This window comes from Pagrus major, chromosome 21 (genome assembly GCF_040436345.1).
Source record: "Pagrus major chromosome 21, Pma_NU_1.0".
In the NCBI taxonomy this organism is placed as follows: domain Eukaryota; kingdom Metazoa; phylum Chordata; class Actinopteri; order Spariformes; family Sparidae; genus Pagrus; species Pagrus major.
In genome coordinates, this window is record NC_133235.1 from 5436327 (window position 1) to 5447094 (window position 10768).

Below are 10768 nucleotides of genomic sequence, written 5' to 3' on the forward strand. Positions count from 1 at the left end.
ACAGAGTGCTTCAACACTCTGCTCAGACCCTACAAGACGGTGATGCACTGTTTGGAGAAATTCAGGATAAAATGATTTCCATGTCCATCCAGATGAGTTTTAAATCAGATATCCACTCAAGTGACACCTGGATTGCACAGAAATTCCTGTAATGTGATAAGGAGAGGAAAAGGTCTCTCATTTCACTTCACACTGTCATGTATATTTTAATGTTTTTGGAAGTGTGTTAACTACTTGGAAGTTCTCATAGCAGCCACAACTGGGTGTGTACTCCCATCAAAATCTACATGATAGCACTCATCACTCCTGTTCTCTTAGTGCCAAAAAGGTTCCTCGGAAACGTCCTCTAGCTCCTGAGGAGTGAAACAACTTAGAAATGGCTGGGTAGTCCAAAAAGTTCTTCTCTGGCCTCATTCCTCTTGGATAATTCTGGTCTTCACTGGAAGACGGTGAGAAGGTCAGTGAACTACATGAAGACAGTAGTCAAAGTAGCATCTATACTCAGTGTTTTGTTTGGGTCAAATCAACCAAACCTGGCTGGAAGGCAGAATAGTGAGCAAGACAGAAGGGGTGAAAGATGGACAGACACAACCTCCACGACCTTTCTCCTATAAGGAAATAAAATCAAACTCACACAATGCCAAGAAAAAAATCTTCCTGGCAGCTCAAATCAACTTCTTGCAGTCCAGCCTCACATACCTGATTGTGCAATGATACTGATCTTTGCTTGTTCGTGGAGGAGAACGTGGAGGGGAGATCAGAGGAGGTGAGCAAAGCACCGGACAGCAATGAAAAGGAGTCGACAGGAAAGGATGACGCAGGAAATGGAAATGGAAATGAGAGGGGATGGAGAAGGAGAGAAAACATAGACAAGCAGCCATCTCAGCCAAACTAAACAAACCACCAGGATGTACAGTACTCTGATACAACATGCAGCATTTTTTACTTTAGAGATGATGTAGAGGGTACTGAAGTCATTGTAATTCTGTGTTTTTTGTGGTTATGTGTGTATGTGCTGGTAATAGTTGAAGTGAGCGTGTGTGTGTGTGTGTGTGTGTGTGTGTGTGTGTGTGTGTGTATGTATGTGTGCGTGGTGTATGAACTAGAGAAGCAGCTCAGGAGGACATGTGGTTGGATGCCTGATCGGCTCTGTGCTATTGTTAATCAGTTAAGGTACACCTTGACGTTTTAATTTTAAGCCTGCTCTTTGATAAACACGTCACTTCCTGTTGAACATGTTCCTGTTTTGTCCTCCAGCTAACCCACCAACAGCTTTTAACATAGTTATACCCGGCCACATAACACATGTTAGCAAGGTGCAAGGTAGCATGGTAGACTCAATGAGAAAATCTCAGTGAAAAAAAGGTTTTTTAAAATGAGGTGCCACTATAAAATATAACTTGATCCATGACCGTCACACCACATATCATGGTCTGGGAAGAGTAACAGATGAAATCTGGATATCTTTCAGTAAGTGACTTGACTAATGCCAACACACAATCATACCTAAACGATTGACTAGTTGATTGCCTGTGTCTCCCAAAACATCATTTATCACTGTTCCCAATATAACATGACCGTTGGCGGTGTGATGAGTTCAGGAGTCTCACAGCTTGAGGAATAAAGCTGCTATGTAGTCTGGTGGTACGGCAGCAGATACTTCTGTATCTGTTGTCAGATGGCAGCAGGGTGAACAGACTGTGGCTGGGTGGGTGTTGTCTTTTAGTATCTTTGGGCTCTGTGCAGACATCTCACCTCACTGATGTCACTGATGCTCTGTAGATGGATACCTGTCAGCTCCTTGGTTTTGCTGACGTTGAGCAGTAGATGTTCTCCGTGCACCACTCTGCAGGGTTGTTGATTTCCTCCTGATGTGAGCTGTCATCGGTGTTGATGGTGGTGCCATCTGGTGGGGATCTGAGCATGAGGGTGGAATGCCGGTTGTTTAGTCATGTTGTTGCTGATGACATCAGACAATTCCTGCAGTGCAATTTTTTAGTTTGCATCTGGGTGAATGTACACAGCAACAATAAAAACACTGGTGAATTCTCTGGGCAGATAATATGGTCGACATCTTAGCATCAGAAATTCGACATCTGGTGAACACTGTCCATCTACTTTAACTGTGTTTGAGCTCCAAGCATTATGTATGTAGACACAGAGCCCTCCTCCTGTCCTCTGACCAGAGTCCTGTGTCCTGTCTGCTCTGAACAAGGTCCACCGGTCCAGTGCAACATCTTGATCCAGAATGTTAGGGGTTAACCACGTCTCTGTGAAGATGTGTGCACAGCAGTCTCTGACTTCCTGTTGCTGAGTGAGCCTGATTCGCACCTCATCCACTTTATTCTCCTGTGACTGAACAACAGCCAGACGAAGGCTTTGTAGAGGAACAGCTCTTGGTCCAAGTCGGGGCCAAACAGCTTCACCCCAGGGAATGCTGGGAAGGCGGAGGCAATGACATCATCACATACTGTAGATGAGCTGTCAGTCAAATCCACCATGTTTAGGAATTTCAGCTCTCTCAACGACAAACAAGTCAAGGCAATGCTATTTAGATGGTTACAGTGTTCATTTTAAAATGTAAAATATCAGCACAAAAGTAAATTCCAGGTTGTCTTTGTTGATTTGTTACATCAAAAGTGCGATGTCTTTTTTTTCTAAGGATGGCAAGAGGAGAGAAAAGCACAAAACAAGTCAATGGGATAATCATGGCATGAGTGTAAACCCCTTCACCCTGCCTAACCAAACCCCAGGTGGTCAGCTGGGGTTATCTTTCTGTGGTGCAGGTCTTTACAGTTGATATCCAAAATAAAGTAAATTGATCATCATATTATTTTGGTTACAAATATTTAGCACTAGGCAGAGGATTTGTGTGTAGCCCAATATATACAGACCACAGAGAACACCAGGACGATGTGTTTCCATGATCCAGTTTTCTCACTATGTTTAAATGGCTTGTGTTCATTTTAATAATAATTGTGTTTTGTTTGTGGTGGCAAGTCAGAAATGTAATACTGGAGTATCTTGAATGATTCGGACATATTTTTGTTTTATGAACAGATCCGCTGTGTTCTGTTAGAGACACACTTTAATGCACCATACCAGCAGTTTTCATGTTTTAGCTGTGTCACATCTTCTTTATGTCGCAGCCACTCATTTTGTTTCTGTTAGAAATTTGAATGTACTTTTTGTTGTTCTAAGGGACCACTGTTTTTCCTGCAATTGACATACATACTCTTGCTTAAGTTGTGTAATCAAGGAAACATCAACGACATTGATTTTTGTCAGCGTTACGTTCACGTTGTACACCTGTCTGCATTTAAGCTGCAATGCTTCATACTTTATGAAAATGAATTGAAATCATTGGAAGCCTGGAAATGCAGGTACATCCAGAAAATCTGACAGCCTGCATCTGAAAATAGTGGCAAAAATCTAAAGTATGCATAATGTGTAGTTAAAAATGAGCAACCACAGCGGTATGGTTCTTTAAGTTAGTCAAGGTTTTTTGTTTAAAGTTGGCTGCTTGATTTAAAGTGTCTTATTGTTTCCGGTCAGTGTGACTCATGAAGCAAAAGTCACCAAACTTATTATTTATTTGCCTTCTTGCCACCACAGTGTGTGTGAGTGTGTGTAGTGTTTAACTGTACTGAGCGGTTTGTAGAGGACAGTTTTTGGTTAATGACTGCTTCAGCTGTTTTCACCACAGCTCCTTTTAAATGATCTTTTTTGCCTTGTAATTCATTTTGAGCTTTTGGTTTACTTTATTTTTACCTGTCAAATTCTCATCTGAGTCTGTCTTCAGGACTTGGGAGTATTTATTACCTTAATTTAAACAGGGAAGGCCATGAGTTGTATACAGACTATACATAGGAGTTATATACGTTATCGGGGTGCAAAATGTATTTTTTGTATACCAGCCAAATGGCCATTAAAAGTTCAAATCTACCAGCCACTTGCATATTTTACCAGCATTTGGCTGGGGGCTGATGCTTATTTTGTGCCCGTACATTTACATATAACCAATTGTGGCTCTGGAGGAAGCTGTGTGAAATCGGATGAATTGCCTCACATGATGTCACTTGAGTCAGCATCAGTTGGGGCTGAAGACAAGTTTGAAAATGAAAACCATCTGAAGGTGTGGAGTTAGACAGAAGTGAGCTTTTCAGTAGCTGCTCCTCATCTCTGCTGCAGGCTAAAGGCTCCAGGCTACATAAGCTGCTTCAGGCATAATCAACCTGATGACCAGACTAGATGTTGGCAAAATAACATAATGTTTCTGCAAACCACAAATATGTTGAATATGTTTACATACCTTACATTGTTTTTTGTTGCCACGTTCTTTTTCTGTGCTATGTTGTGACAGAGCTGTGTTTATGGTTTGGTTGGTGTAGGCACAAAAACCACTTGGTCAAACCAAAGACATACTTGCTTTTAACAACACATTATGATGGCTGCCTCTGTTAGGAGCGAGGATTGTGCACACCCTCAATTAACGCTATGCCTTCACAATATGAAGATGAATGGTGAGGGTAGTGTAGGACCAATATGATCAGTAATGCCCCTTTTGCACTGGTCAAAAATCCCACTTAAACCCTCTAAGATGGGGCTTTTGTGTGCAATGGGAATGTGTAAACATAACACCCGGGTCAGCTGACTCTGCAGTAGACCCGGTTTTTATCACCTCGGCTCAGCTTTTATCTAAACGTAAGACCTGGGTGAACACGCTAAATTCCGCCGCATGAAGTGATGTTGGTTATCAACATCCGGTGGTGGCGCGTAAATAAAGAAGGAATTTGGGGTCTATTAAGGACGTTTTATTACTGGACACAGTGTTGAAGGCAGAGCCCGTTCTTTCCTATGAAAGCTGCTCAGTGGTGTTTTGAAGCCAAAAAAGCTCAACTTCCCAGCTATGAAAATACCTGGCTAACTTCCGGTTTAGCACTAACTTGAATGGGGATAAAGTAATTTAATCGTGCGGCTCTTCTAGACTTTGCAAATGTTACTGGACCGAATGGCTCAAGTCATTTCGCTCAAAATAATTCATCCACTTTTTTACATCTTACAAGTACATCTCCGGTCTCAGGGTTAGGAAAAGATCATGTTTTGACTTAAGATACCTGCTTTGGTTGGCACAAACACAGCTGAAGATGCCCTGAGGTCTCATTTAAAAACACCCGGTTTTGTTGCCACAAACACGGCAAATTGTCTCGGGGTCTCTTTAAAAATATCCAGTGGTGTCACACTTACAAATGTTGAAACACAGTCTTGAACTGCGGGTGCTGGCTTGGTGGCCTTCTCGCCTGTAACTACACCACCATCTCCTCCACCCGCTGATATGAAATTCAGGTCGTAGATATGTAATGTGAACGTGATGTGACACGTGTTGGAGAAATGTCATTCTGGTATGTTTGACACACACAAATCTGAACATATCAGTGGGTTGCAGAAACGTTAACTGCCAACATTTGATTCTGGCGAATGGGCTGAGCATAATACACCTGAATTTTCAACTGAATTGTTGGTGGTCACGTTGCATTGTGGGTAATGTAAACACCAGGTGGGTTTTTCAATGTCTAAGTAGAAGAAGCACAGGTTTCAGGGTGGCACAATACTGTTTGAGTTAGAGCTTGGCACACATTGTAAAAGGCTGCATTTACATCGCACTGCAGGAGCTCATGCATAGAAACAATCTGTTCATTCTCATTCTTAATCAATTCATGATTTACTTTTTTTACATTTGTTTTTTAAGTTTGGCATAATACACAGTATGCTGTAGATGATGGGAGGCTAAGAACTCAAAGGTTAGCTGGAAGTGTCGTAGGTATCACACTGGACAGACAGACAGACAGACAGACAGACAGACAGCATATCTTTCCTCTCTATTACTGGTCTACTTCACCAGCAGAGGGCCTCAGTGGGTTTATCTGTCAACACTGGAGTTATGAAGATATTGCCATTATTTTTATTCAATCAGACAAGATTTCACTCGACCTGTTTGTGTGTCACACAGATTGCTCATGGAGACGGTCTGATTGCAGGCTTCTTCTCTGTAGCCTGCTCTGTGTAAATGCAGCCTTATATTATTTGAAAGGGACATCAAAGTATTTTATGTATGTTTATTTGCAGCGTCTCCCAAATCCAGTGTAGCCATTGTTTACTGATCACCATCTCATGAACCAACATACGCTGTATACTGATATGTATGATGTGTACTGAGATATACTTAACATAAAGCTACCTCAGTTTGTTTCACGAACAGAATACCCTCCACCTTCTCATTGGCAATACATTTTCTTCTGTGATGCAGGCGACACCCTAGACTCAGCTTCCTGTTTCAGTCAGGAACTCAATGAGTCTGAAAATATAGAGTTCCCCAAATTAAATTTAATATTCAGTTATGAAATAATATTCAGTGTACTCCAAAGCACAGTGCAATGTTAATATCATGAGAATTAAATTGAATGTGAAATTAAGTGTTCATTTTCAAATATGCAGACAATTTGTCAAATTGAAATGGCAAACAGTTTGTTTTTTATTTGAGCTTTAATTATGAAAGAAAGGAAAGAAAGAAAGAATAAACTCTTCATTCAAATTCATTTTGGCATTAACTTTTAAACCTTTCCAAATAATTCTTCACTTGAACTTGTGCACACACACGGCAGCACTGGGCTCCTGTGCACAGTTTTAATTCATGTGGCCCTCGGATTTAATATTTCGTCAGTTAAGCAAAGTTTATTGAAAAGAGCCAGAGGAACCGGAGAGGTTTGGTCTGCCTTCAGTGACTGATTCAATGTCACTGTTAAAACAAAATGAGGTGCTGTCATAAAAAGGGGAATCCTGCATTGATGCTCGCCAGGTGCTCTAACATCTGAACGGTGGTGGGTACCCTGCTCACAGGAAGTGTATCATAAATAGGACATGACACATCACCAGACTCCCTCCCTCACTCTGGTCATAACTCATAACTAAAAGCTGCTTTCCGTTTTGTTTGCCTTAAAGAGAATATATTTCTATTTCTGTCTTTATTTCAACCTCATAACCCAGGACATTATTTGAGGCTGTACTGAAAGCACAGCTTGATTTCTGGTTAGCCTACTTGTGTGTGTGTGTGTGTGTGTGTGTGTGTGTGTGTGTGTGTGTGTGTGTGTGTGTGTGTGTGTGTGTGTGTGTGTGTGTGTGTGTGTGTTCTTTTTACACTTTTCATGATAGCATAATGTGTCAACAGCAGTTACTGTGCTTATACTAGGACTGAGTCAGTGTCCAACAGGGAGGTGCTCCATCCTCCCAGCCTGAACATCTCTCAGACGACAAGCTTTGTAGGAAACATGGCTGACTAACTGTGGTTGTCACTCAAGACATCAGTTGTGACAAAACCGTAAAGAAATAACGAGCAATTGAGGGGATCATAACATTAAAAAGAACTTTTCCACATCCAACTAAATTGGGCGGGGCACATCTTTGTTCACAAGTATTGCATGGTGAGAGGCCAGTGAGGGATCATGCCCTTATTGCTGCACTGCTACTGGTCAGTATGGCTGCCCAGACAAGAGGGAGGGTGGTTGCAAACAAGTGGTGTAATATGTTCATTGCCTTCTGTTAACAGTTACATTTAGGCTTCAAAAATCATTAAAGTGGTGTTTTTTATTGAAGATTATCTTACTCACTATAAACTCTGGGTTTGCCACCTAATAATCCAAAATCCAATGGAAAAATCCCAAAGACTTTTTGTCGAGGGAACCAGGGCAATGCTAATTTCCGTGTTAGCTTACAAAAATATGTCCTCCCTGCCGCTATAAATGTGAGAGATGAGAGACTGATTCCTTCTAAAAATGCATTTCAAAGTTAAGTGGAAGTTAATATGAAGCTTCAGCAGTATGAGACAATCTTTCCCCAACCTAAGCTAAATGGTTTTAGCTACCTAAACTTAACAAAAGCGCAGGCAGATCAGAAAACAGTCATTGGGAATTTTTACAATGGCAATATGTGCCATTCAAAAAGGCTTTGAGCAACTCCTATACTGTCCTTTAGGGAAGAGAACTTGATGGAGGACACAGGTGGCTGTCCACACAGTGGGATCTAGCAATGACAAAAACAATTCCATAATCACATTACTCTGTCCACTTAGCCAGCACACATGTTTCATTGCCCTCTGTAGCTCTCTGAGATGTGAACAGGCCTTGTGAGTGTCCCTCAGGCTGTTTCTGTTCACCAGCTATAATGGATCAAAGTTCTGCTGTAGAGTTCTGTACAGACCAGCCAAACAAAACAGAGAAGCCGACTTTTTAACTCTTAGATTAAAGCTGTCCAAGAGAAAATGACTGTCTTTACTTTGTGTGGTCAGGATGAGATCTGTGCAGCAGCAACTGTTCCAGATGAGATCATTCAGCCTTAGCACAAGCACAGTAACCAGCAGGTGAACAATGATAGGATTCCAGTCACACTTGTATAATCATTCTGTACAGATGTCTGTTTAGAGAACTGGTTGAACAAGGAGTACCACAGATAGTGAACTGATGAACTTAAAAGCTTATCTGTAAATAAATGTATGCAAAGTGTACGCGTTAAAAAAGAACATTCCGATCTTTTTAAATTCTGACTGTGAAGGGTGTCTTTAGAGGTCTGATGCCACCATGATGGCTGTAACTATGACGATATACTACAGAAAAAAATGATAAATGTGGTGTATGTGGTGTATTTAAAAAACAGATACAAATGTTTAAGACAAAAAAAAAATATTGGTCTTTTCAGTAAGTTGCATTGTGTGATGAAAGTCTGAAGTGCTAAAAATGCGTTCAATGGGGAAAAAGTACATTTTATTGTAAAAATAAAACAAGAGTGATAAACATGACAAAAATGACATTTTTGTATATATGGGATTTTTGTAAATTTTTATTTGAATCTAATGCAACACAAACTACCAAAATTCATTTAATAAAGTACACTGTGGTCATTTTTCTGGCCTCAAGTTTGTTCATTTGTTCTTTCATTTATTCTGCGAGGTTGAAGCAAGAGTTTTCTGGGATTATTATAATTAATAACGATACTATTATTATTCAGTGTATTTGTATATGAGGATTGAAACATAGTCTGCTGCCAGGGGCAAAAATCTGATGTCAACTTCTGACTTTCTCAAGATCAATTCTTGAGGGGGACACAAACAGTAGTGCTGTAACTCAGCTAACAAACACTCCATCACCCTGTTGGGTCGGGAAAACTACATTGCAGTGAAGCACCGAGATCCCAAATTTATATGAAAAGATGTTAATTACACATTTTTTAGGATACAATCGTGTCAATTGTGGACTACGGGACTTTCCATCAGCATGGGGGTAAGTAGATAATGTCTGAATTTTCATTTATGGGTGAACTGTTCTTTTAATGTTACTGTGGCTTGCATACAGTTTGGTACCTGCTATCTAACACACGTTTAATTGTGGTAGAGGCAAAGAAATGTCTAACATATTTGATCCTTTGTATGATCTTCTTACCAGAGGTACATGGAATGAGCAGTCGGGGGCAGTGGATCAGGTGAAGGGTGCTTTTGAAACATAAAAACATGCTGCTTCAGTTAATATTGAACTTACATTGTTGTACATGTGTCATGTCCTGCTGGGATTTAGAAGAGTCAAACACATCAGCATGACCAGTAGAAGGCTTCATTACATGCACAGAGGACACACAAGCTTCAACTATGATGATCCCAACAAAATGGGGACAAGTTGACAGTCATAGAAGCTTTGTCACAACACCGTAAATTATAAATGTTGCATTACGAAAGTTCTCTGGCGACTCTGCTATCGTCGGCCTCATTAGGGACGGGGACAACAGAGCCTACAGAGAACTTATTAAAGACTTCGTAGACTGGTGCCAGCGGACCACCTCCAGTTCAACACCTGGAAGACCAAAGAGCTGGTGGTGGATTTCCGCAGGCACAGACAACCCTGCACACAAGTGAACATCCTGGGAACGGACACTGAGATGGTGACAAGTACCTGGGAGTTCACCTGAACAATACACTGGACTGGACTGATCACACTGCAGCAACCTATAAGAACGGTCATAGCAGACTCCATCTGCTGAGGAAGCTCAGGTCCTTTGGAGTGCAGGGGGCACTCCTGACAACTTTCTATGACTCTGTGGTGGCATCAGCCATTTTCTATGGAGTAGTCTGCTGGAGCAGCAGCATCTCGGCAGCAGGCAGGAGGAGACTTGACAAACTTATCAAGAAGGCCAGCTCCATCCTGGGATGCCCTCTTGACCGAGTGCAGGTGGTGGGAGAGAGTAGAATGATGGACAAGCTGTCATCGCTGCTGGTGAAGGAGTCCCACCCCCTGCAGGTCACTATCACCGCACTGGTCAGCTCCTTCAGCGATAGACTGATACACCCCAAGTGTGTGAAGGAGAGGTATCGCAGGTCCAAGTGTGTGAAGGAGAGGTATCACAGGTCCAAGTGTGTGAAGGAGAGGTATCGCAGGTCCAAGTGTGTGAAGGAGAGGTATCGCAGGTCCAAGTGTGTGAAGGAGAGGTATCGCAGGTCCAAGTGTGTGAAGGAGAGGTATCGCAGGTCCAAGTGTGTGAAGGAGAGGTATCGCAGGTCCTTCCTTCCTGCTGCTGTTAGACTGTACAACCAGCACTGCTCCCAGTGACCTCACTGTGCACTGTGCAATAAAAACTCTACACAACCCATTTCTCTTTTTTTTTGTTGCACTAACTGGACAATTTTCATACTCATATTTATTATTTATTAACAACAATACACTGCCACATT